The 27,419-nt window shown below is 37.3% G+C and overlaps 1 long non-coding RNA gene across 4 annotated transcripts; it reads right to left on the bottom strand.

Moving 5' to 3' along the window:
- Positions 1-3,070: 3,070 nt before the first annotated feature.
- LOC134226141 (uncharacterized) lies at positions 3,071-6,531 on the bottom strand. Of its 4 annotated transcripts, XR_009983405.1 has the most exons (5): positions 6,403-6,531; positions 6,286-6,340; positions 6,018-6,215; positions 5,808-5,957; positions 3,071-3,590 (listed from the first exon to the last, which is right to left on the bottom strand). It is a non-coding gene; the product is annotated as an uncharacterized LOC134226141 (long non-coding RNA). The 4 variants fall into 4 exon arrangements; XR_009983403.1 differs by having other exon boundaries at positions 6,286-6,468; XR_009983406.1 differs by having other exon boundaries at positions 5,808-5,972; positions 6,286-6,468.
- Positions 6,532-27,419: the final 20,888 nt, after the last annotated feature.

Below are 27,419 nucleotides of genomic sequence, written 5' to 3' on the forward strand. Positions count from 1 at the left end.
GAATTCCCAAAGGAATTCCCGAAGAAATTCCCGAAGGAATTCCCGCAGGAATTCCCGGAGGAATTCTCGAAGGAATGCCCGAAGGAATGCCCGAAGGAATTTCCGAAGGAATTCCCGGAGGAATTTCCGAAGGAATTCCCGGAGGAATTCTTGAAGGAATTAAAATTAAATTAAAATTAAATTAAAATTAAATTAAAATTAAATTAAAATTAAATTAAAATTAAATTAAAATTAAATTAAAATTAAATTAAAATTAAATTAAAATTAAATTAAAATTAAATTAAAATTAAATTAAAATTAAATTAAAATTAAATTAAAATTAAATTAAAATTAAATTAAAATTAAATTAAAATTAAATTAAAATTAAATTAAAATTAAATTAAAATTAAATTAAAATTAAATTAAAATTAAATTAAAATTAAATTAAAATTAAATTAAAAATTAAATTAAAATTAAATTAAAATTAAATTAAAATTAAATTAAAATTAAATTAAAATTAAATTAAAATTAAATTAAAATTAAATTAAAATTAAATTAAAATTAAATTAAAAATTAAATTAAAATTAAATTAAAATTAAATTAAAATTAAATTAAAATTAAATTAAAATTAAATTAAAATTAAATTAAAATTAAATTAAAATTAAATTAAAATTAAATTAAAATTAAATTAAAATTAAATTAAAATTAAATTAAATTAAATTAAAATTAAATTAAAATTAAATTAAAATTAAATTAAAATTAAATTAAAATTAAATTAAAATTAAATTAAAATTAAATTAAAATTAAATTAAAATTAAATTAAAATTAAATTAAAATTAAATTAAAATTAAATTAAAATTAAATTAAAATTAAATTAAAATTAAATTAAAATTAAATTAAAATTAAATTAAAATTAAATTAAAATTAAATTAAAATTAAATTAAAATTAAATTAAAATTAAATTAAAATTAAATTAAAATTAAATTAAAATTAAAAATAAAATTAAATTAAAATTAAATTAAATAAAATTAAATTAAAATTAAATTAAAATTAAATTAAAATTAAATTAAAATTAAATTAAAATTAAATTAAAATTAAATTAAAATTAAATTAAAATTAAATTAAAATTAAATTAAAATTAAATTAAAATTAAATTAAAATTAAATTAAAATTAAATTAAAATTAAATTAAAATTAAATTAAAATTAAATTAAAATTAAATTAAAATTAAATTAAAATTAAATTAAAATTAAATTAAAATTAAATTAAAATTAAATTAAAATTAAATTAAAATTAAATTAAAATTAAATTAAAATTAAATTAAAATTAAATTAAAATTAAATTAAAATTAAATTAAAATTAAATTAAAATTAAATTAAAATTAAATTAAAATTAAATTAAAATTAAATTAAAATTAAATTAAAATTAAATTAAAATTAAATTAAAATTAAATTAAAATTAAATTAAAATTAAATTAAAATTAAATTAAAATTAAATTAAAATTAAATTAAAATTAAATTAAAATTAAATTAAAATTAAATTAAAATTAAATTAAAATTAAATTAAAATTAAATTAAAATTAAATTAAAATTAAATTAAAATTAAATTAAAATTAAATTAAAATTAAATTAAAATTAAATTAAAATTAAATTAAAATTAAATTAAAATTAAATTAAAATTAAATTAAAATTAAATTAAAATTAAATTAAAATTAAATTAAAATTAAAATTAAAATTAAATTAAAATTAAATTAAAATTAAATTAAAAATTAAATTAAAATTAAATTAAAATTAAATTAAAATTAAATTAAAATTAAATTAAAATTAAATTAAAATTAAATTAAAATTAAATTAAAATTAAATTAAAATTAAATTAAAATTAAATTAAAATTAAATTAAAATTAAATTAAAATTAAATTAAAATTAAATTAAAATTAAATTAAAATTAAATTAAAATTAAATTAAAATTAAATTAAAATTAAATTAAAATTAAATTAAAATTAAATTAAAAATTAAATTAAAATTAAATTAAAATTAAATTAAAATTAAAATTAAAAATTAAATTAAAATTAAATTAAAATTAAATTAAAATTAAATTAAAATTAAATTAAAATTATATTAAAATTAAATTAAAATTAAATTAAAATTAAATTAATTTTAATTTTAATTTAATTTTAATTTAATTTTAATTTAATTTTAAAATTAAATTAAAATTAAATTAAAATTAAATTAAAATTAAATTAAAATTAAATTAAAAATTAAATTAAAATTAAATTAAAATTAAATTAAAATTAAATTAAAATTAAATTAAAATTAAATTAAAATTAAATTAAAATTAAATTAAAATTAAATTAAAATTAAATTAAAATTAAATTAAAATTAAATTAAAATTAAATTAAAAATTAAATTAAAATTAAATTAAAATTAAATTAAAATTAAATTAAAATTAAAATTAAAATTAAATTAAAATTAAATTAAAATTAAATTAAAATTAAATTAAAATTAAATTAAAATTAAATTAAAATTAAATTAAAATTAAATTAAAATTAAATTAAAATTAAATTAAAATTAAATTAAAATTAAATTAAAATTAAATTAAAATTAAATTAAAATTAAATTAAAATTAAATTAAAATTAAATTAAAATTAAATTAAAATTAAATTAAAATTAAATTAAAATTAAATTAAAATTAAATTAAAATTAAATTAAAAATTAAATTAAAATTAAATTAAAATTAAAATTAAAATTAAATTAAAATTAAATTAAAATTAAATTAAAATTAAATTAAAATTAAATTAAAATTAAATTAAAATTAAATTAAAATTAAATTAAAATTAAATTAAAATTAAATTAAAATTAAATTAAAATTAAATTAAAATTAAATTAAAATTAAATTAAAATTAAATTAAAATTAAATTAAAATTAAATTAAAATTAAATTAAAATTAAATTAAAATTAAATTAAAATTAAATTAAAATTAAATTAAAATTAAATTAAAATTAAATTAAAATTAAATTAAAATTAAATTAAAATTAAATTAAAATTAAATCAAAGGTGAATTAAATAACATTAAATGAACTGAAGAATAAATAAATTAAAATTATATTAATCATATTAACCTTCCGGAGTTCGCATGGTCCTGGACCACTCACGCAGTCCCGCCGCGCTTGTGGACGACAAGCGAGCTTTTTTCGGAGGTTTTGTACTTTTCACAACGGTGCGATTTACGGAATGTTAATTTGAAATCATTTCGAATACAATTTGAATTGATAATTGTACCGTTTTATCGACAGATTCCGCATTCACGGTATCATAACAAATAACTGGATTGACCGGATTGGAATTGATCTTGGAATATAAATTCCGGAAGCGTAAAACACTTAAAACGCCAAACAGGAGGATGTTCGAATACCTTTCGTTTGGAAAACATATGATCGGATGCAGGATCGGATCAATTTTTATGATGCAGCATGCCAGGTATCTAGAATATCCTCCGCGGTAAGCTCACGAATAGGGATTATGTCTGCCGATAGCTTCTCCTGTCTTGTTCCTACCTATCTAGTTTTACTATCCTGCTGCACTCGCTGCTACAACTAACGGTGTGGCGGGAATCCTGTGACAAAATTCATTATGAATATCGTTATTGTGTAAATGCAGATAAAACATACCGGGTAAACACAATCTAATAGCCTATTCAGATTACACCATTAATGACATATAATTGGCGTTTCAGGGTAAATACGCTTTATAGCCTATTAGGCTTTCAGCGATCGTGTACGTACACGCACGTTTCACTCACACTTTTACTCGGTTTGTTTGCAACCACGAGCAGCTGTCACGGCAAAATCAAATGGGATTGTTTGCAACCACGAACCTGCGTTCGTGTTGGTGAGAAATGTCGGCGAGACCCTAATTCAGATTACACCATTAACCCTTTCCCGCCCACGACTTTTTTCAAAGATTTCAATAGGAAGGAATCATCTTTGAGAAAAATGCTAGAACAAAAGTTATTTGGCATAGCCAAAATTAGTGGAAAACGAAAAAAAAAGTTTTTGATTGTAAATCAATAGTTAATTGATTGTTTTCAATAGTTTCACTATTTGTACTCAAAATTAATTATATTTCCAGTCTAATGGAACCATAAAGACGTGTCCAATATTCCTTTTTGTTGTTGAAACAATTCGATGAAGGTTAGAAGGTGCAAAATTTGATGGTGCACCACAGACACCATGGGCGGGAGAGGGTTAATGACATAATAATTGGCGTTTCAGGGTAAATACGCTTTATGATGTCATTATTTACGTAATATTCCATACATTTTGCGCTGTCAAAAGATACCCACTAAAAAGAATTTATTACGAACAATTATTACGAGAGAGCTTTCGTTCTAACTGGAATGCAGGGAGAAATTCAACAAAACAAAACTGACAAGCGTCACGCTCTCTTTGCCAGAGAAAAAATTCTCTCTGTTTTCATTTCGTTTCGTAGTTGACAGTCATGCTCTTTCTGTCGCAGCAGGGTCGAATGCATGTTAGATGGAAATCTTCTGAGCGCTAAAGAATAACTCGGATTATGATGGTTTTGTGGAAAGCATTTTATATGATGAAACGTAATGATGATAATTATTTATTCTCCACTTATTCTACATGAATTGTTTAAAATCCAGATGCTCTCTAGAATTAACATGAAGTATTTAACTAAAACCTAGATTTAATAGAACAAATCGAATAAATTTTCAAAGTTCAAGGGCCAATGCGGAAGACAACTTAAAACGTAGAAATGGTTGTAAAACGAATATATTTCATGAATAAACATGATTTCATAAATTGTTTCAATTCTGTTCCTTGAATGGCTTAATATACTTTGGATTTCAACATTTTTCACCTGGGACAACTGTACGATTTGAATGGGATGTATATATAAAGTAGAATAACCTTAAATAAAACATGGATTGGTAATGCATTAATTCATCCAAAATCCAGTTTAAATTATATCACATTCACACGATTCGATTTTGTTAGAAGCTGTATCATTTATTGTCGAGTAGAACGCAATGGTTCAGTTTCCATTTTAAAAAAAAAAAATTAAATTGCTGAGTTGCCCTTCATACATGGAGATACTGGTGGAAATACATTTTAGTTCGATAATATTTCTTGAAAATTGGTCCAATCGTCCTTTTTTTATTTATTTGTGAGAATTCCCAAAAGTATCTAAATTTTTCTATCAAATCTCCGTTCGATCATAGTACAGAATCAAAATACTTTTTAAACTTAAAAATAAATTGAGGAATAGTCTGATTCCCCGAATAACGGCGCACCCAACTAATGAATGTAGCTTCGCTCATTATCCTTAATGAGAGCTTCAAATATTCTTCGAAAATCCCTTTTCATATTTTTTTTTTATATTTTTTTTTCGTAGAAACTTTGTTCAGAAAAAAATGTTCGATTGTCGCCACACAAATGCTTGATTTCGCAAATTAAATTTTAAAACTCTCCTTGAGTTCAACCCTGTATTAGCGTGGAAATGTGGAAACATGGAAACGTCAAGATATATTATCTTGCTGCAGTCTGAACACCTCGTAATAATTGGATACCCTCTCACTTAACAAAGTCATAAATAGCCCAATCTGAATAGGCTATAATGCTATAACCTGCTGCGCATTGGTCAGGGGCCATTGCGCTTCCATAATATAAGAGCAAATTGTTTGTTCCATACTACATTTTTGCGATCTTATCCGCAGCGGGCGCCGATATCTGCTGGTGTTCTGGGAATCATGTGTGACAAAATTCATTATGAATATCGTTATTGTGTAGATGCAGAGAAAACTTACCTGATGGTAAACACAATATGCCTGATGCGGAATGCGGATTGATCAGTGGCTCTTACGCTTTCATTATATAAGTGCCAGTTGTTGTTGTTCCAACCAGGTTCTTGCGATCTTCACCGCGGCGGGCGCCGGTATCTGCTGGTATCAAAGCAACTAACGGTAGGAATCCTGTGATAAAATTAATATCATTGTGTATATGCAGAGAAAACTTACCTGATGGTCAACACAATCTAATGCAATTCCCTGCTCCGGATTGGTCAGTGGCCCTTGCGCTTTCATGATATAAGAGCCAGCTGTTTGCTCCCTATTATGTTCCTGCGATCCTTTTCGCGGCAGGCGCCAGTATCTGCCGGTAACAACCACTAAAGCGGTGTTTTGTGTTTGGAATTTTCCGTTTTGCCATCTTCTGCTCTGTTGATTTTAGGTGTAATTTAATTTCGTACCGAGCATTTGCTTTTGAGGAAATGGAGGAAATACTTACTGATATAGTTCCGTTGAATTTAGTAGTGAATTGTTGAAAGTTTATCGCCTCCAAACTAAAATTTAAAAGAATGCAGAAAAAAAGCGTGTGATCTAAAACAACATTCGAGGAATTTACTTCATTTTTATGTTTCCATTGACTGTCAAAACCGTAGAAAGAGAAAAACGAGAAAAGCAACATACATATAGCATAACATATTAATGCTTTTCAAGAAGCAGCATAAATAGCTCACTAACACGAGTCTAACATCTCACATTTTGGTTGCTGGGAATTGTTTGCATGGTCTCCTTCCGATATTGTCTATCCGGAATAAATTTATACCGCTTTTTATACCGAAGTTGGATTTTTCTCCAGATAGAGGCAACTTTCCCAACTTCGGAAGTAGTGCGCTGGATTCGCATAAAGATGCGCTAAACAACGCATCAATTAGTTTGACAAATAAAACTTCGGAAGAAAGTTCGGTTCGGAAGTCCCGACTTCCGAATTCTAACTTGGTGCTACGCCGACAATACTTGCTTGGGATTCAACTACCGACGTTAGCGTTGCGCTTTGAAAAAAGTTTATCTCGGAACCGATTTCTTTTTCAATCAACAGGAAAAATACAAAATTAGTCTCGCGGGAAAATTTCATGTTGTTCCGACAACATCAAAATCGTTGCAAACGCCACATTAGTGAATAAATGCTCGGACCGGCACTAATGCTATGATTCCGCTACTGATGCCAAACAATTATGCTTTGTTCTATGAAGAAAGTTCGTCTAATATCAACATTCTCAATCACTAAAATCATACACTCAAAATAATCTACACATTATTAGTACGTGAAAAATCACGTACCCGCTAAATTCACTCACCCCACTCAATTTACCGGATAACTATGAAAAGTAAGGAGTGTAACATGAACCTTAACTGAAACTTTTTGAAATTAACCTAAATAAACGATATGATTTACGTGAATATCACTTCACTGAAGCATAAGCTGAGAGAGAACCCTCAGCTTAATGTTTACATGTCAAAACTTTTCGTATGTCAAAAGTTTTCACCAAATCAGTGCTTTGTATGAATCCATTATTTTACAAATTCTAAATAGCGTGAATTAATTGTTCATCGAGAATCATAAGGTATGTATTGCTGAATGCTGATACAGATGCCCATGTTATTCGTGTGGCGGTAATTTTATTCATCTAGTTTTACAAAACATGTTGCAGGAAAATATTGCTAGAACATGGATGGACATTTTCCAGCTGCAGCTCAACAAATGCACATCATTAACTGCCATGTGTACAATTTTCATACGCTTCTCGCCCTCGCATTCGCCAGCATCGTGCTCATATTCATCCAAAATACAACATCTCGTTTCTCATATGTATCTGGATCAATTTCTTTGGCCGAACATAATAATTTATTCGAATGTGGGAATGATTTTATTTAATACATAAATAGAAATACAAATCAAAGAGAGAAATCAAAAATATTGCTGTTTCATTTTTTTTTTATAAAAACAAAACAATTATTGTTTATTCATGTTCCTCATGTAACCCATTGAAAAAGTCACGTAGACTTTATGTTGAATGCCTGTGACATCCGATTGAGTGGTACTGAGTTCCTTCACCATTGAATCACTTATCCGTTACGTGAAAAGTGCTGTGGAAAAAAACCACGTAGGTTTTCACGTAGATATGACGTGAGGATTATTTTGCGTGTACAACTCCGAATTACGCTAGAAAATTTCACCGAAGAATTTTCCAGTTCCTAACGGTTGCACTTTAGGAAAATTATTTCAACTTAACCTTCCTCCCAAATATAATGATGGTCCTGAAAAGAACCGATTAATTGCCACTTATGTATACCATATCAGCAGTCACTGGGCTGCGCGACCGCCATCCGATGATTCGGCTCAACGAACGCCGTCGATTGCCAGATCCGCCGAAGATGGGACATGGTCCCATGGATGAAAATGATGTGCTGCTGCTTCCACGACCGCCACCACCACCGACCGAAAAACTCAAAGGTGCAGCCCAATCGGGTTGTACGCAAAGGTGACGTAGGACTATGTAGCTATTCGAAATTGATAGTATTTGCCATAGTAATTTGTGTCGTTTTATTAACATTGAGCAACTGCTCGGAGGCCAACTGAATCAAGAAGTCGAATAGTTGTTCCCAGTTGGATGGACTTTGAGTCTCTAACCGTGGAATCAACATGACCCAACAAACATTCACTAGTTGAACTAACATCAGTGTGATGATTTAATTCAGCGCTGTGTTGAATAATGTCTGTACTATTTCTTATCACAACTTCTGTTCAAGCTTTGTTCACACAATTTTGGCGAAGTTATACAACTACAACATCTCATTTTGAAAAACAACTTGATTAACTGATTCGTTAAACCTTTAATAAGCATTTTACTAAGCCTCAATTCAGCTACATGTGAATTCTTCGAAAATAATAACGCATAGAAGGTAACATCAGTAAGATCTCCAATGAACGTATTTTGAAGCAATTGCTATTTCCATATATGTAATCATTTTCAAATTTTCCTAAATCGGGTCTCGAACTGCTGTCATTTGATCATCCGCCGGTAACGTTGTCATCCGCGCCATCCTTGATTTGTTAGATATGGCTCACTCAGTGCATAACATAAATAATTTTATTGCTGAATATGAATCATAATTGGACTCTTATTCAATAAGTCGATCTGTCAAACTACAGTTTGTTATTAACTGTACAAGATTTTTATTTCAACCATTGTTCAGCCAGTCATAACCATCGCACACTAGGAAAAATACGTAAAAATAATGTCGATAAACGATAAAATAAAATCCGTCCCTAATGCTATTTATGGATTTATGAAAATAAAATCAATGTATATTCGGCCTTCCTCAGAATCTCTTGATAATCGGTTGCGATATGATTGTCAAATGCTAAGATTATTCCAATTTCGCAGCAATAAAGATCAACATCCATGCGATAATATTGGGATTCCACACATCAAAGATTCAATAATTTTCCGATGTTATTCAACGGCGTTATGTCCGGCTTTTAGTAAATTTAGTTCCGCATGAATGCATGATTTTTTTTATTGCTCCAGCAGTTTCGTTCGTTATAATCTCCGACAGTTTAATAAATCACGAAAAATCACGAAAAAGCATGTCTTGAAAATAAATCATTATTTTTCTATAAATTAAAAGATCTAGAATCCAGATTTTCTCTCAAACTGAAAAAGCATGTTTTTTCCCACTGTGCGATAGATCAGATAAATGTGAAATCCAATGGTTAAGAAGGACAAAGGTAAAGAAGGATGTCTAATGCCTGCTTATTAACTTACTATTCAAACTCAATTCGACCACCCTTTGAGAGCATCACATCATAGTCGAACAGAGAACTTTAAAAATCATTAGTTCAGTACATTGTTAAACTTCCCCAATGTGCTGAAATGTGATAAAACGAAAACGTAAGTTCGACTTCAAATAAAGGTAGTAAACAAATAAATAGGCCATGTCGAATATTAGTTAGATTAAATACTGAAATGAAATCTGTCTAGCAAATTATTCAGCATTAATTTTATTCAGCTACAAAGATCACAAATAAACAATAATTCAACCTAGATGCTTATTTGTAGCTTGTCGTTGTTTGTTGGGGACTCATTGGCCCCTGAAGCCTCTCGACTGGCTTTCAGTCGGGGACATCACAATCCTTACTTTGCCACGAACGCTTACATCGCGGGCGAAGACCAAACGTTGCATATAAATATATTTAAGTTTGGTTTCACGCCACTTCTGATTCTGCTTATTACTCCTTTATTTCGGCCATTTTTGAGGATGGTGTCCTCCAAAAAGGTCTTTATGTATACAAAAGAAGGTTGATCCGACAATCCGATAAAATACTGGTCCTGAGAAGAACCATTTTTCTTTTCCCAATGCGTCTTTCCAATAACTAACTGCATCTAAACGCTTGACAGTACCTTGCGTTGAAATTGTCCGACCGCCTTCGTGCTGCTGTGTCCAGTGTTGCCACATTTTTATCTGTACCATAGCCTCAAAAATCTTTTTCATCTGTACCGAAATCTTTAAACTGTACCAAAATCTGTACCAGACTACATGGAAAATTACCCATAAATATACAATTATAAGTCAATTAAGCGATGCAAACCAATTCATTCGTGGAAAAGCATTTTTATGAATTCCAGTGATTTCTTATGAAAACGTATTGCAATAAGTTGTAGTTAACATATTCTTTGGTTACTTGTAAAAAAGTAACTTCCTGTAATTTTACTTCATATTTTCAACATTAGATACTATTTTACATATCGTGTAATATTTAATATTTTTTCCTGCATCCCAAGTAACAATAATGATTTATAATGCTTTTGGAGACAACGATTTACTTTTCAAGTATGTTATAAAACCATGATAGAACCGTCAGTGTTACTAGGGATGAGTTGATATTATTTTCACGCTTTTTAACTAACGATAGTTTTATATGACATTAAAACTAAATAGAATACAAACTCCTCGTTTTGACTTGCATTTTTAAATATTTGTTTTATAATAGAGCAGAGATTGGAAAGATTATGTTTTATATAAATCAAAGCTGATGAACACTCACACGCGATGTAAGTTTGAATTATCAATTGATAAAAACTCACCAGCGAATAAGAATCGTTCAAAAATCGTATCTTAGTTTCAAGCATTTATCGTTAGTATTACGTTTTGAACTAATAGGAAGAAATCCTTTCGCAGAGCCAAAACACGAAACAATATTTAACGGAACTGTTGACAGAGTTGACATTTAGTTGGTATTAATAAGGTTTATATTCGAATAATAATTTTGTGTTTATTATAGTTTGATGAGAAGTTATAGTCGTAGTCGATATAGAAGTAGTTCGTCGTTGGACCAGACGACTCCGTTCCGGTTGGAGACGGTGTTTCCCCACGATTGGTGCTTTGCGTTCAGGTCTCCGGCGATGATGAACTGCCCCTGCCGCCGAGTGAGCTTGACTATGTCCCTTCGTAGCTCAGCTGACGAGCCATCGTCGACTTTGGCTTGTGTGGGACAGTAAGCCACGATGAGAGTGACGACTCCGACAGAAGTGGTGACTTCCACTCCAACGGCTTCGATGAGTTTAAGCTTGAAGTCCGGCAGCAGGCGGCAGGCGATGGTGCTTCGCAAGGCGATTGCCACTCCTCCCCCTCTGGAGCTTGTTCGATCGAACCTCACCAACCTAAAACCCGGAATTGTTGCACTTACCTCGGGCTTCAGGTGGGTTTCGGTGATGAAAGCGGCGTCAATCTCCTTCTCCTGAAGGAAATCGCTGAGCTCGATGATTTTGCTCTTTAGTGAGCAAGCGTTCCAATTGACCAGACCCACCCTAGCAGCCATTTTCAATGACGAACATGCCCAGGGTGAAGATCTGGTCGAAGCGAGTTTTGCAACCGCGTAGTCGCGTTGCCAGTTGGGTGAAAATCGGAACTAGTTGCTCCGATGTGTAGAGCGGTGGGTCGCCCTCGGCCGGAAGGGGCTCATTACCCGGACGACGGAATCCAGGGGGAGGAAGCGGGGGCCAATCGCTGGTGGATGGTGTTGGAGCTTGAACTAATGCTGCAGCAGCCGCCAGCCGTTTGTGTGGCTGCAAAGGTGGAAGAATTGGTATCGCTCGCCGGGGAGCCGGGATGGCCGGAAAGTTCACCTCGTTGAGAGCAGGAACTCGGTTCTTTTTTGGCAGGGACCTGGTGGAGGCCTTCTTCCTGATTTCCAAAAACGCCGCCCGCTTTGGACAGTCCTTGGTTGTAGCCCGATGCTTGTCGCCACAGTTGGCGCATTTGGGATCAGCAACCTCCATCTTGTCGCACTCATCGGTCGGATGGAGCTCGCCACATTTGTTGCAGCGCGGCTTCATGCGGCAGTTCCTGGTGCCGTGCCCGAAATTGAAGCAGTTGGTGCACTGCGTGACGTCGCGGTGCACTGGCCGATATCGCTCCCAGTCAACGACGGTGTAATTTATAACGCCGACCAGCTTCAGGTCCTTCCACGTGGTGGAGCCGTGCTCCAGGTGGATCAGGTAAAGCTGGTCGCGATATCTCCTCGTCTTGTCGTGACGAGCGATCTTGTGCACGGCCACCGGTTTCAATCCGCAACTTTCGAGCTCAGCTTTTAGCTCCTCTTCCTTCATGTCGTGGAGTCCTTGCAGCAAAGCCTTGAGCGGCTTCGTGCCGGGGTGGTCATGAGTGTAGTACTCATACTTGTGGACCTCGAGGAACTCCACGACGGATTGATGATGTTCCTTGTTTGCCGGCATCACTTTCACACCCTCGCTGCAGAGCCGAAAAGTACATTTCAGCCCCTTAGCGATCAGCTGGCGAATTTTGGGCGCATTTCCGGTGGATTACCGTTCAAAAAAACCGGCAAGCACTTCTCCTTCCGCTCTGTTTACACCTGCGGCAGCTGCGATTGCTGCTTCTTCCTCTTTTCGGCGGATTGCCGGCGTCATCAAGCGGCAACGGCGAGAACACGTTGCTCTGCAAAAGCTGCTTGGAGGGGTTACCCGCGCCTCCAAGAGCAGTGCGCTTAGGCACTTTTCCAGCGACCGAAGCGGCCACCGAGTCTCCCATGACGGGTCCGGGAGAGAATAACGCCAACGCGACAAGCGAAAACGTAAACAGCGAAAGAACGAGAAAAAACACTTCGAAAAAATGCGCGAGCAAAAAACACGTCCGTACGTGTTGCTGTCTCGAACTGGAATGAGATGATGACGTTGCGTGTCTGCTAGCGTTGCTTCTTGGAAAACAACTTGCAGTATTTAAGGTCTTTACTGTTGATATTGTTTGCGTATCCAAGTTCATAACGGCCTTTTTGCATGGAATCCACACGGGCGTGGCTTGCAGTGGTTTATCGTATACTCCAAAACGGTGAGCATTGAAGAAGTCAGTTGCTTACATATGAAGTACGTACATTGTTCTTTGCATTGCCAACCACGCACTTGAACTGACGACATGTTCATGGCGCATTTTGGAGTCAAACGCCGCATGGAAAGAGTCATCGGCCATTAACGTATCCGATTGAAAGTTCTCCCAGCTGGCAAGGTGGATAGATCAGTTGCAGGACGATTTGCGGACCCTCTGCAGACTGCGTCGTTGGCAAAGTGCAGCCATGGACCGAGCTAAATGGAGAAGACTTTTATGTGCAGTACAGGCCACTCCGGCCTTAGTCTGATAATAAATAAATAAAATTGAAAGTTCTTCAACAGTATGCGCTCGACCTGAATTTCATTACTGTTTATCAGTAAATCCCAGTTCTTATTTTGCGAACAACAATTATCCAATCAAAAGATAATTGTCTTCAGGTCAGCGTACTTCATAATAACTTTGAAAAAAAAACGGCTAAGGATTTCGTTGGCTGTACGACCCTTAACTGACTCGGACCAAATGCACGCAGACAATGGGAATGCTCGTATGTAAGGACAAACAGGCGCAAAGCTCTCATTAAAGACCAGCAGCCTTTACGTTATTGCTCTTGAACCAATCCAACCGTGGAAGCCGTATGACCTAGAATATAATCAGAGCCGTAGCGTGGACTTCTGGCGCCCTTGACGAAACCTTTACTGGGCGCCCCTTTCTTGCAGATGTTCAAAAAACATTTATTGGCGTGGTACACCTAATTATGTCTTCATGATTTTAGCCTCTATAACCTTCAAATGTTCCAATATAGAGGTAGGAAATAAGGATTACTAAAAGTCATAAATTCCTAAAAATCGACTAAAAAGTTCAAACTCGCTTGATGCGAATTCACGCACGAGTGGATCTAGCTAGGACAGAAATTTGTGCTGGTCGATGATTGGAGCGGTCTTGGACCTAGACGAACCTGGGACCTGGGCGCAAATCCGGTGGATCACCCTTCACAAATACGGGCGGGCACTTCTCCTTCCGCTCCGGTTGCACCTGCGGCAGCTGCGATTGCTGCTTCTTCCTCTTTTTCGGCGGATTGCCGGCGTCATCAAGCGGCAACGGCGAGAACACGTTGCTCTGCAAAAGCTGCTTGGAGGGGTTACCCGCGCCTCCAAGAGCAGTGCGCTTAGGCACTTTTCCAGCGACCGAAGCGGCCACCGAGTCTCCCATGACGGGTCCGGGAGAGAATAACGCCAACGCGACAAGCGAAAACGTAAACAGCGAAAGAACGAGAAAAAACACTTCGAAAAAATGCGCGAGCAAAAAACACGTCCGTACGTGTTGCTGTCTCGAACTGGAATGAGATGATGACGTTGCGTGTCTGCTAGCGTTGCTTCTTGGAAAACAACTTGCAGTATTTAAGGTCTTTACTGTTGATATTGTTTGCGTATCCAAGTTCATAACGGCCTTTTTGCATGGAATCCACACACGGGCGTGGCTTGCAGTGGTTTATCGTATACTCCAAAACGGTGAGCATTGAAGAAGTCAGTTGCTTACATATGAAGTACGTACATTGTTCTTTGCATTGCCAACCACGCACTTGAACTGACGACATGTTCATGGCGCATTTTGGAGTCAAACGCCGCATGGAAAGAGTCATCGGCCATTAACGTATCCGATTGAAAGTTCTCCCAGCTGGCAAGGTGGATAGATCAGTTGCAGGACGATTTGCGGACCCTCTGCAGACTGCGTCGTTGGCAAAGTGCAGCCATGGACCGAGCTAAATGGAGAAGACTTTTATGTGCAGCACAGGCCACTCCGGCCTTAGTCTGATAATAAATAAATAAAATTGAAAGTTCTTCAACAGTATGCGCTCGACCTGAATTTCATTACTGTTTATCAGTAAATCCCAGTTCTTATTTTGCGAACAACAATTATCCAATCAAAAGATAATTGTCTTCAGGTCAGCGTACTTCATAATAACTTTGAAAAAAAAACGGCTAAGGATTTCGTTGGCTGTACGACCCTTAACTGACTCGGACCAAATGCACGCAGACAATGGGAATGCTCGTATGTAAGGACAAACAGGCGCAAAGCTCTCATTAAAGACCAGCAGCCTTTACGTTATTGCTCTTGAACCAATCCAACCGTGGAAGCCGTATGACCTAGAATATAATCAGAGCCGTAGCGTGGACTTCTGGCGCCCTTGACGAAACCTTTACTGGGCGCCCCTTTCTTGCAGATGTTCAAAAAACATTTATTGGCGTGGTACACCTAATTATGTCTTCATGATTTTAGCCTCTATAACCTTCAAATGTTCCAATATAGAGGTAGGAAATAAGGATTACTAAAAGTCATAAATTCCTAAAAATCGACTAAAAAGTTCAAACTCGCTTGATGCGAATTCACGCACGAGTGGATCTAGCTAGGACAGAAATTTGTGCTGGTCGATGATTGGAGCGGTCTCGGACCTAGACGAACAAAAAACTTACTTTGGAGTGGATTGGATGACCTTCAGAATCACCAACTTCAACTCTGGAGTGAATTTTGGTAGGGGAACGGTTCGCCACTTCATCTCATAGCTTCTATTTTCATCCCATCAAAAACAAAGCAATGGAAAGGATTGTTTCTTATTTTTGTGATTTTTTTCAGCAGTGAGCACGCGTGTTGACAACAAGAAGCGACGAATTTGGTGCCGTATTTCTTTGTTTAGCGATGAGATGGATATATGTACAGTGAGATGGAGATCGGAACATTTCCCCTATATGGTCGTAATAACAATTGGACCTAGTCGTATCAAGAAAAACCCAAGTCTGGAGTGGGTTGTTTAATGGCAAGAAAAGTCTTCAGTCTGTCGGTAGTATAGTGGCACTGTTGGATTTGCTTGAACCAATGCTATCATTATTGGAATCTGTTGATGCAAATCTGTATTCTGTACATGTGCTGTAAGATGAGTGACGTCATTTCAAATACTCATCTTCGTAAAATAAGTTAATACAGTACCAAGAGAAAAAATCACATCGAATATTCAGCATCTTGCTTTGTCTTACAAGATTCTGGTTTAATAGTATCGGAATGTCACTGGATCAAATGCGAAAACTCCGATTTTCATTTTTTTTTCAAACTCACGCAAAATCCGTGTATACGTTTTTTACAGTCTACTTTGTGTACTGTACTGTACTGTGTACTACTTTAGCGTATTGAAAATTGACCCTTCTAGGACTTCCTCCCCAGAATTATGTCCCGTACTCCTTGCCATTTGCATTTTCTATTCTATATTTTTTCTTCTTTTCCTAATCCGTCAAATTAATTATGTAAAGGACAGTTGGTTGAGGCGATGGCACAAATCTCCTAAATTAAGAGAAACGTGCCCCCTGAGCCGACGTTCTGACACCTGTATCAGTTATTCACGGAAAAGGGCTCTCCGGATACTAGTCGAACAGTTGATTGCGGAATCGTTCATTATCGAGGAAATAGTCTGATTGCTTAAATCTGAATCAATTTGAACCAAAGAGTTTGAGAATATTTTGTGATCATTTCCTATAGCGACATTCTTGATTTTGGCGCCCCCCCTAAGGCCTGGCGCCCTTGGCGGGGGCCAACCTGGCCAACCACACGCTACGGCGCTGAATATAATATATAAATAATTGAGAGCTTTTTGCAAATCCACAGAAAAAACTGTTTCATCTGGTAGAACTTTGTCACCATCATCTCGATAAGACAGTCGTGATTCCTTTGGACGTTGAGGATGTTGTGTATGTCCTTGTCTCGGGCAAGGAAACTACGCCACTGCTGTTAAGAACCAGTTGGTCAATATTTGGGACCGGTAATGGAACGTTTGCCGGCTCCGCAAACAAAACACCATCACCTGTGTCATTCTTTAAATCGAACCCGAGGAAGTCCTCTTCCGATTCCGCCCCATTGGATTGTCTGTATTGGATATTCCATTTCCGGTTCCACTTCTACCGACAGCGAAAAATCACACCAAAAAAATACAATCTTCGCTGGCTAAATGTAAAAACAAATTAACAACAACTATCTCTCAGTTCACGGTGTGACAAATATGCGTACATTTTTCACATTCGGGTTTTGATTGAAAAACGTGGGAATAATAGTTGTTTTTGGCAATGTTTGAGTCCGGCCCAACGAATATGAATATTCTTCAATAGTTTATTGGGTTAAAGTCAATAAAAAAGCAAAATTTTGCGATAATAAGATGAATGCATTTTGAAACTTCAAATGCGTTTTTCTCATTTTTCTCGTTTGTAACATGTGACATTTATGCGTCCGACGGCGTAGTGCCATCATGCATGAATATTTTTAGAAAATTCATTTGATTACTTATGTCACTGGTTTCGAACAAAACTAGCGTATCTTAGGATATGAAAATTGTTGGATACGACAATTGTTTAAAAAATTTACTATGAAAACCCAAATTTAGTCCTCAGGTGTAATCTGGTGTAATGATGCCTTTCTTGGATCCGAATTGCCTACATTTGGGTTTTGAAGCATTTGATGAAATATTTCAATAGAAGAAGCCCTCTTTTCCGTTTGCAACATTTATTATTCAGAAACATTTTAATCATAGGCATATCTTGTTTTTCGTGCAGCACTAGAAATCATAAAATGTCAATCATGTACCAAAACCCAATTAATTTGGTTGTGGTGCGCGCGAGTAGTAAACGTTGCGGACGAGAAAAGATAGTGTGTATGTTATTACATTCTAACTCCTCCTCCTGTCTGGCAGTGTCACCAGTGTTGGTAAAATCTCAAAATCTCAAATCTCATCGGCGATTCAAACCATGCGTGAGTCAAATCCCATCAGAATTATATGGCCGAGAGATTTGCTCATGATTTGCTCATGATGAAATGAAAACGTTTGAAACATACGTCTCGATTGCGTTTTGACGCTTTTTTGAAACGAAATCATTTTTCGGTGAGTGAGCGAAGTGATGCGATTCTGGCCGAGAAACTTAAGCGCGATGCTTCCCCTACAGAATCGCAGGCGAGTTAGCTCGTGCATGAAACCTCGATGATTCAGATTTGAGTATGATTCTACCAACACTGAGTGTCATTATGGATAAAATATTCGTGCAAACATTTTATTAATATCATTGCAAGACTTTTGAATCAGGGAGCAAGAAGGTGATAGCTCTATTGTATCTCATATAGCCCGTTTCAAGAACGTATGCGTTCCGAAGTCGTGTACAATAAGTACCGCATTATTGCACCCACGTATTATAAAAATATCTTAAGTGCATTCACACTTCCTGAATCAAAATATTATTAGGCCGATATAAATATTTTTTTAAATATGTCTCACCCTCAATCCCCCCCCCCCCTTCGAATTGTTCTGCTAAAAAATAACAACTTGAGGGGCAAAAAAAAAATTTCCGATAAATTTTGAGAACTTTCAAAACATTCTTTAATAAATCCGAGGAGTTTTTTTTTATTTTTTTTTCCCTTTTAATATTTATTTTTTACTAGCAGACCCGTCGAACTTTGCTTCGCCTAAAATTGATTTATTCTCTGATTAATTCTCGAGTTATGCAGACATTTTTGGTTCATTTGTATGGGAGCTCCCCTTTCCAGAAGGGGGAGGCGTTGCAAAAGCACCACAGAAACATATCTTCTCTTCCAAAACCTCCAAACGCCAGATTTGTTTCCATTTGCTTGATCTCGAGTTATGATGAAATTGGTGTTTCATTTGTATAGGAGCCAGGTTTCAAAGAGGAGAGGGGTCTCGAACCATCTTAAGAACCTTCCCCGGCCCCAAAAACCTCTGCATTCAAATTTTCATGCCGCTCGATTCAGTAGAAGAAGAAGAAGATTACCTCCTCCCCCTTGACTTTGCAGAGAGTCCAGAGCTTAAAATATTCATCTTCATGAAGCAATTTCGGTCCGAATTTTGACAAACATCGCATGAATATTCAAAACATAGAATGACATAGTCAGACGACTACTCCACGAACTCATTCATTCGACTGTCACTGAGTGTGTTTACTATGTGCAGAAAAAAACATAATTAGCATTGTTTATGTTGATGTTTACCGTTGCAAGTGTCTCGCGAATGAAAATAGGTTTCAGTCCTGTGTGATACATCACTTTACTCATTTGAAACGTGTTCAGATTTCAGATAATTTATCAATTTGTAAAATGTGCATAAATATTCAATGACTAATATTCAACTGAATATTGACTGTCCAGAGCCGACTATGAATGTGTCGGAAGTGAACTGACAAATGAAAAAAAAACAGGTATCTGGCAACCCCAATCCTACCCACTACGTTTGACAATAGCCAACATCTTTGAGTTTCCCATTGTTCTATTGAAATTGGGTTTCCCACTGACAATTCTATTTTGAAAACAAACCACTATTCCGAAGTGATTTTTTTCCAAATAGACGTAATTATTTTTCATCATTTTTCAAGAACTTGTGCGAAAGTATGAATGCGAGGTGCTATTTCAACAATAATATTGATGCCTTTAATAAATTTTAATATTTCAATCGGCACCAAGCGCTCTGCTTCGCCAAAATATCACGATATTCAATATACATTTTCAATGGCAGGTTTCAGTGATTATGATTACGGCTTCGTATTAAATTAATCGATGATTTTGATGCTGGCATCAGAAACATGGCCGCTTCGCAGACCCCTGAAGAAAAATGAACTTCACCAAAAAATTTCGATTATTTTACACTCTGGCAGAGACCATAATTTTTAATAAATATGTGTAACGGTCTTATTAGTTTTCAGTTTGCAAAAAAAAATGCATTTTCCAAAGTAGTTTTTTAATATTAATTGATTGCATTACTGGCAAGGGCATTGGCATTGATAACAATTGATCGTCTCATGCCTGCACAAACATGCCCCTATCTGGAACACTTTTTATACACCATGCACTACATTACGCTTTTTTGTTACACTTTGTTTTGACCATGGTCACTCCATTAAATCCTACTTTTTGTGCGAAACACCGCACAAAAAGGAGAGTTCAAAAGCCAACCGCACTGAACGGCGACGGCCGAAACGAGACTCTTGCGGACAAGAAAAGAGGGTGCTGCCAAAATGATCCGATACCCTATTTTAACATTCATAACCCAAAGTTTCAATATAATTGACAAATTGGTAGAGAATTTCCGAATCGATTGATATATAAATCTCAAAAATCCATCGGAAGATAGGGGTCGTACACTTATTACGTAAGCAATTTTTCTGGGTTTTTCGACCCCCCCTCCCCCCATGTAAGATTTTTTTCATACAAATGAATTTTTATTTATATGGAGCGTAAGATATTGACCGACACCCCCTCCCCCCATAAGTGCTTACGTAATATGTGTACGGCCCCATAAAGGCGCTATTAAAGTTCAAAATCTTACATGATTTCGTGACGGTCACGAACTTGGAAATTTTCATTTGTCACCCTGTATCCGATTCTTCCCCTTAGACGTAGTTTACGTCAAAAAGCTTTTCAAATACAACCTGAATTTGTATTTGTTTTTTTTTTTTCGTTGGGTTAGCTCATTGTTTTAATGACAAAAGGTCTTAATCAACTAAAATCAAACCATGTAAAAAAAATAAAAAGACAGAATCACCGTATTCGACCAGAGGTCGCAAAGACAAAACACTAAACAACTAGCATGAGACAATGGACAGGACATTTACACAACACCCAGCAGACCGGGGCGGGAATCGAACCCACACTCCACAGCACATGCGTCAAGTCGATTGACAACCACGCAGTCTGCGGAGGGTCCGTGGTGGGTGTGTGGTTTGTGGTGGATCGACGGGCTCGATTCGTTCCGAGCAAGCCTTCTCTTGGTGCTTGCTATTCCTAGGGCCAGACACAGTGAGGTCGACTGGCGGCAATAAAGTCCCCTTGGCGATTACAATTGCCGGTGATATTGGAATTCACAGCACAACACAATCCCTTCACATGAAGACTACTTTATTTATCGCGTCGCGACAATACACAAACTACATTTATTTTGCCTCAACACTAACAATTCACACTTATAGATCTAGCTGGTCATGCAGGACCGTTTCCGATCATGTCTTGGATATTACTACTCGTCTTCTCTCTACCTACAACTACAAAATCAGTCAAGTGTTCAACCGAACGTTGGGTGGTGAATTTAAATCCACGAAACACTCTCCCGCTTAGCATCCATATGATCGTCGTTCTACCTACGATCCATCCATCACCTGCATCAATGACGTCACTGAATCCTCATCGAAAGCAAAAGTGATTCGATGTAGCCGACCGTCGAGCTACTTGGAGAACAATGGCAACCAGACAGTCTCTGCTGCGGTGCGGAAGGTTACCGTTTATGTCCTTACACATATCAGACTGTGGCAAGTGGAACTTACGTGAACGTTTAACTTCTCATAGAACTTTCGTGCGTTATTAGCGCGGTACAGTTACTCCGTCTCTTCACGGTCTCGATCTTCCTGCTGGCGCCTATTCCTCCGAAAAATCGAGTTCTGTCTGTTCCGGTCCAGTTTGTATCGTGCCTCGCTCGCCCTCGTGCGGTGTTCCTCAACTAACTGCTCACATTCGCCGTCATACCAGTTGTTTCTCTGATCCGGGGGCACCGTGCAGCGGTTGCGGTGCTTCCAATGGCGGATCGAATATCTATCCAGCCATCTTCAAGAGCCTAGTTGCTCTTCCGTTGGGAGTGGCACTTCCAGCTGCTGCGCGTAGTCTTGGGCTAGTCTACCGTCTTGTAGCCGACCAATGTTTAGCCACGGCGGACGACTTCGACGCGTGGTGTACATCGGCGAGAGTTTTGAGCGCAGGCATACTGCAACGAGGTAGTGGTCGTATTGAATATTCGCACTGCGGTAAGTGCGTACGTTCGTGATGTCGGAGAAGAATTTACCGTCGATTAGAACGTGATCGATTTGGTTTTCCGTTACTTGATTAGGTGATTTCCTTGTGGCCTTGTGGATATTCTTGCGGGGGAAGAAAGTGCTTCGGACTACCATTCCGCGGGAGGCTGCAAAGTTTATGCATCGTTGACCGTTGTCGTTCGATACGGTATGCAGACTATCCGGTCCAATGACCGGTCTATACACATCCATCGTATGTCTGCTCCAGCTGTGCATAGAACGCTTCTTTCTCGTCGTCGGGTCTCCCTTCGTGTGGGCAGTGCACGTTGATGATGCTATAGTTGAAGAAACGGTCTTTTATCCTCAGCTTACACATCCTTGCGTTGATTGGCTGCCACCCAATCACGCGTTGGCGGATCTTTCCCAGCACTATGAAGCCGGTTCCCAGCTCGTTAGTGGTGCCACAGCTTTGGTAGAAGGTAGCCGATCGATGCCCGCTTTTCCACACTTTCTGTCCTGTCCAGCAGATTTCCTGCAACGCTACGATGTAGAAGTTGCGGGGATGTAATTCATCGTAGATTATCCTGTCGCAACCTGCGAAGCCTAGCGACTTCCAGTTCCATGTTCCAAGCTTCCAATCGTGATCCTTTATTCGTCGCCTAGGTCGTTGCCGATTGTATCGAGTCGCATTATCTTCTATGTCGTTCGTAATGGTTGTTTTTAAAGGCGGCTTATTGGGCCTGCGCAAACCTCCTGTCTCGTCGGAGGGCTGTCGTGTCAGGGTTGTTTAGCGTCCCACCTGACACCAGGACTTGGGCTTGTGCGCTTTGGGCGGCACACGGTCGCTTCGGCGGAGCCTACTTGCGCATACATGCAGCTTTTTATAGAGGTTTAACAGGGCCCACTATCAAACCCCACCATATCCTAGGCAGGCGCCACAACTCGCAGATGGCCTGGGGAGGGATCGTCAAGCCCTTGAACATAGTCCCTGCTACCATCAAACCTCCTTCCCTTACTCATCGCTATTTGTGGCTGCTTTCGAATACTACTGGAGTAGTCGCCTTAAACGAACCCATGGTTATCTATGCATGCCTTTCGGAATGCAGGGAAGCTATGCGTGGGTTGACACTTACGGGTTCAGAGCCAGTCAGGAAAGGGTATCTTGTTGGTGGGGGCTATGTTTTCTTTGGCCGCCACTGTTCTGATTTATATACTCGCTTTCGTGAAAGTGAAATACAGACTAGTATAAATTATGTATAGCATATCTTTAATAAAAGCTACAGTCTTTGCTTGTATCACGTATACGGTCGTTTCCCAGTGTGAATCAGAAGTTTTCCTAAGTCCTCCTGGTTATGTTTCCGTCCGCCGAATAACCTGTCCCGTCGGAAGAATCTAACACATCTGAGCATACTCCCACCCAGCAGCTGGGTGGCAGGATTGGACAACGTGCTACAAGGCCCGCCACGGTTTTAGGGGACGGAAGACAGCCTTGCCATTAGCCCATACTCCATCACTACCTGGGCTCCTGTGTGTTTTAGTGGTACACGGTCGCTTTGATAGTCCCTGCTTGCGGAGACATGTAGCTTTTTGTAGAGGTTTGACCCGTAACGCTGGGAAGACACCTTTACGTGGTGTGTTACGGGGTAAGACCTACCACGGTTACATTGCCAGTAACGGGCAAATCCTGACCCAACGGATAACTTCCTCATTATCCAACTCCGTGGTATTTATGAGGGTGTCGCTAAGTCGGTGGCCTCTCGTTAAGTAAGTACCACATCAACACTTCCTTCCTCTCCCTAGTTACGGTGAAGATGGGCGTGGCCAGGAGTAGTAATCCTCATGCTTTGGACTACTCCCCTTCTTGATTTCTGATAGCATTCTAGATAAGGATCTCAAAAGTAAAACATGAGTATCACTAGTGTCCAATCTACGAATTACACCGTAACTATGCTAATGCTAATGGGTTTAACAGAGCCCGCTGCCAAACCCCACCACGTCTAAGGCAGGCCTCCTAAATCGCAGATAGCCGTGGGAGGGGTCGTAAAGCCCTTGAACATAGTCCCTGCTGCCCCCGCCCCAAGCGTGTCGGGATGAATTAACATATATCATGGAGAGCTAAACTTTGATTTGACCAAGTTCTTAACAGTCCACGGATGCTTCAGGTGGTACCTGCACAGGTTAGAACATGTAGCTTCTCCCGCCTGTCCGCAATGCCCAGACGTGACAGAAACGGCTGAGCACATCCTGTTCACATGTCCCCGGTTCGAAACGCAGAGGAGTGCGATGTTGGACGCAAGCGGAATGGACACTGCCACCGAAAACATAGCCATAAGAATGTACCAGAACGCAGTACAGTGGAGTACGGCGCAAGAGAGACGTCCAAGATAGCCGACATCCTATACAATAGCTGGCGCACGGAGCAGCAGCAGGCCGCCATTACGGATAGCAGACCATGAGTATACCACCGCGGAAGATAGATGTCGATAATGATTGGGAACGTCAGCGTCAGCCACCAACTTTGCAACTGTTGTAGGCGCAGTACGTAGAACGACGATCCGCCTTCGGTAACTATCCGAGTCGTTCGCGATTGCGACCTAGGCGGGAGCTAAATGGCTCAATGAATAAGCACCAAAAATCGGTTATCGAAGTTAATGCCAGGTCAACCGCTGGAGACCAGCTGAGTAGACCGTGGCATGCGAATACACTGTTTCAGGTCGTCGGGGCTACATTGAACCGGAAGCTATCTCCACCTGGAATCTTTGGATCATCAATTCACCCAATCGTCCCATCGTCGGTTACGGGGGAGCTTCCAACGTCGGGGAGCTTCCCGTTGGAGTAGGATTGATTCACCGCCGGGGACTATTCGAGTGGTTCACGACCAAAGGCCCTCATAAGCCGTGCGGTAAGACGCGCGGCTACAAAGCAAGACCATGCTGAGGGTGGCTGGGTTCGATTCCCGGTGCCGGTCTAGGCAATTTTCGGATTGGAAATTGTCTCGACTTCCCTGGGCATAACAGTATCATCGTGTTAGCCTCATGATATACGAATGCAAAAATGGTAACTTGGCTTAGAAACCTCGCAGTTAATAACTGTGGAAGTGCTTAATGAACACTAAGCAGCGAGGCGGCTCTGTCCTAGTGTGGGGATGTAATGCCAATAAGAAGAAGAAGAAGAAGAACGACCAAAGCGGGAGCTGAATGGCTCAACGATTAAGCAAGAAGCCGAATGGCTTAAGTGCATGGGAAATCGGTTAATCGGCAGTCCACTGCTGGGGAAGATTGTAGTGCGCGAATGCACCAGAGCACCATCCGGAATCTTTGGTCTTACCTCGGCACTCGTCCGGTCACCCGTTGTGTGTATGTGTATAACAATTTGTAGACACACATTTTGGAATTTAGCATTTGCCGAATTTCTTCCATTCGACGGGGAATCCTGTCCCATTGTATGCTATTGAAAATAGGCTAAATCGGACTGTGGGATCAGTCGTTATGGTCAAAATACTTTTTCTTATTTTCAAAACACGCTAAAAAAGATTCACTCATAGTTTTCAGTATTTTTTTTTTGCACGAGAAAGACACCATCATCGATAGGTGGATTAATCAAGGTGTTGTAATATATATTCGCTGTTGAACTTAATATTAATTTAAAAACACCCAAAAAAAGATGAAAATTTTCAGAAAAATTATTTGAGCACTTTTACAAAACAAATTTAAGCTCTTTATTTTATTTATTTATTTTTTTTCATTTAATTTACAAGTCGAGTCAAGTACGAGACACTGAAGACGGTCTCACAGTTGAGGTCGAAATACGTATCTGTAAAGATAACAAAACATAATGGAATTAAATGGAAAGTACTAAACTCGTCTTAGACAGTTGAAAGATGAAAAAATCAGAAGGGTTATGTACAAGACACAACCGCCCAACGTAAACTACGTAAGGCAGTTTTGTTCATTGAGGATTGTTTGCCGTTGGACGCATAAATGTCACATGTTACATTTTAACATTTTTGAGGTTTTGATGTCTAACGTCATAATATGATACGTATTTTCGAAATATTTTGTCAAAACAGAGGTTTTATTCTAGAAAACTCGAAAAAAATCTGAAGTCAATTTGTCACATTCGAACAAATGGACGCATATTTGTCACACCGGGATAAATGGACGCATATTTGTCACACTAAAAAAAAAGAGATATAACAATCACACAAAAAGACACATAGCACTGCTTGATGTGTCCTGGGGACCATGCTTTCAGGGTCATCTACAATCCACGTGGATAGTTTAGAAGGGTGGCTGGTAAGCATGCAAGGTCATTTCCTCCTCTCAGAATTTATATGGACGGTTGTCCATGAAAGAAGAGGAGAGGTATTATATTATCTAGAACCTCTCCAAGTATAACGTGAACGGCCTCTTGGGAAAAGATGATATGAAACTGTGACATAATTAAAATCTTCAAGGCCTGTAAAAAAGTGATAAAAAGGAACCCTATTTATGTTGTGACATGTTGAGGCGATAAAATTTATTCAAAGCATGAAACGAGTACAAAGATTAATCAGAAGCTTCTTGCTTCATCACAAGATCAATGAAAAACGATTTTTCCTCTTCGGTAACAACAGGTTGAACCACTTTCATTAGAGAAGTATTCTTTTCTTCTTCAATTCCTTGAGGAGCATTTTGCCAACGTTCATTTGTATCAAAAGAGTATGAATTCTTTACAACTAACTTAAATTGCTTCTTGGAAAACAACTTGCAGTATTTAAGGTCTTTACTGTTGATATTGTTTGCGTATCCAAGTTCATAACGGCCTTCTTGCATGGAATCCACACACGGGCGTGGCTTGCAGTGGTTTATCGTATACTCCAAAACGGTGAGCATTGAAGAAGTCAGTTGCTTACATATGAAGTACGTACATTGTTCTTTGCATTGCCAACCACGCACTTGAACTGACGACATGTTCATGGCGCATCTTGGAGTCAAACGCCGCATGGAAAGAGTCATCGGCCATTAACGTATCCGATTGAAAGTTCTCCCAGCTGGCAAGGTGGATCGATCAGTTGCAGGACGATTTGCGGACCCTCTGCAGACTGCGTCGTTGGCAAAGTGCAGCCATGGACCGAGCTAAATGGAGAAGACTTTTATGTGCAGCACAGGCCACTCCGGCCTTAGTCTGATAATAAATAAATAAAATTGAAAGTTCTTCAACAGTATGCGCTCGACCTGAATTTCATTACTGTTTATCAGTAAATCCCAGTTCTTATTTTGCGAACAACAATTATCCAATCAAAAGATAAATGTCTTCAGGTCAGCGTACTTCATAATAACTTTGAAAAAAAAAACGGCTAAGGATTTCGTTGGCTGTACGACCCTTAACTGACTCGGACCAAATGCACGCAGACAATGGGAATGCTCGTATGTAAGGA

The sequence above is a fragment of the Armigeres subalbatus genome, chromosome 3 (genome assembly GCF_024139115.2).
Source record: "Armigeres subalbatus isolate Guangzhou_Male chromosome 3, GZ_Asu_2, whole genome shotgun sequence".
NCBI lineage: Eukaryota > Metazoa > Arthropoda > Insecta > Diptera > Culicidae > Armigeres > Armigeres subalbatus.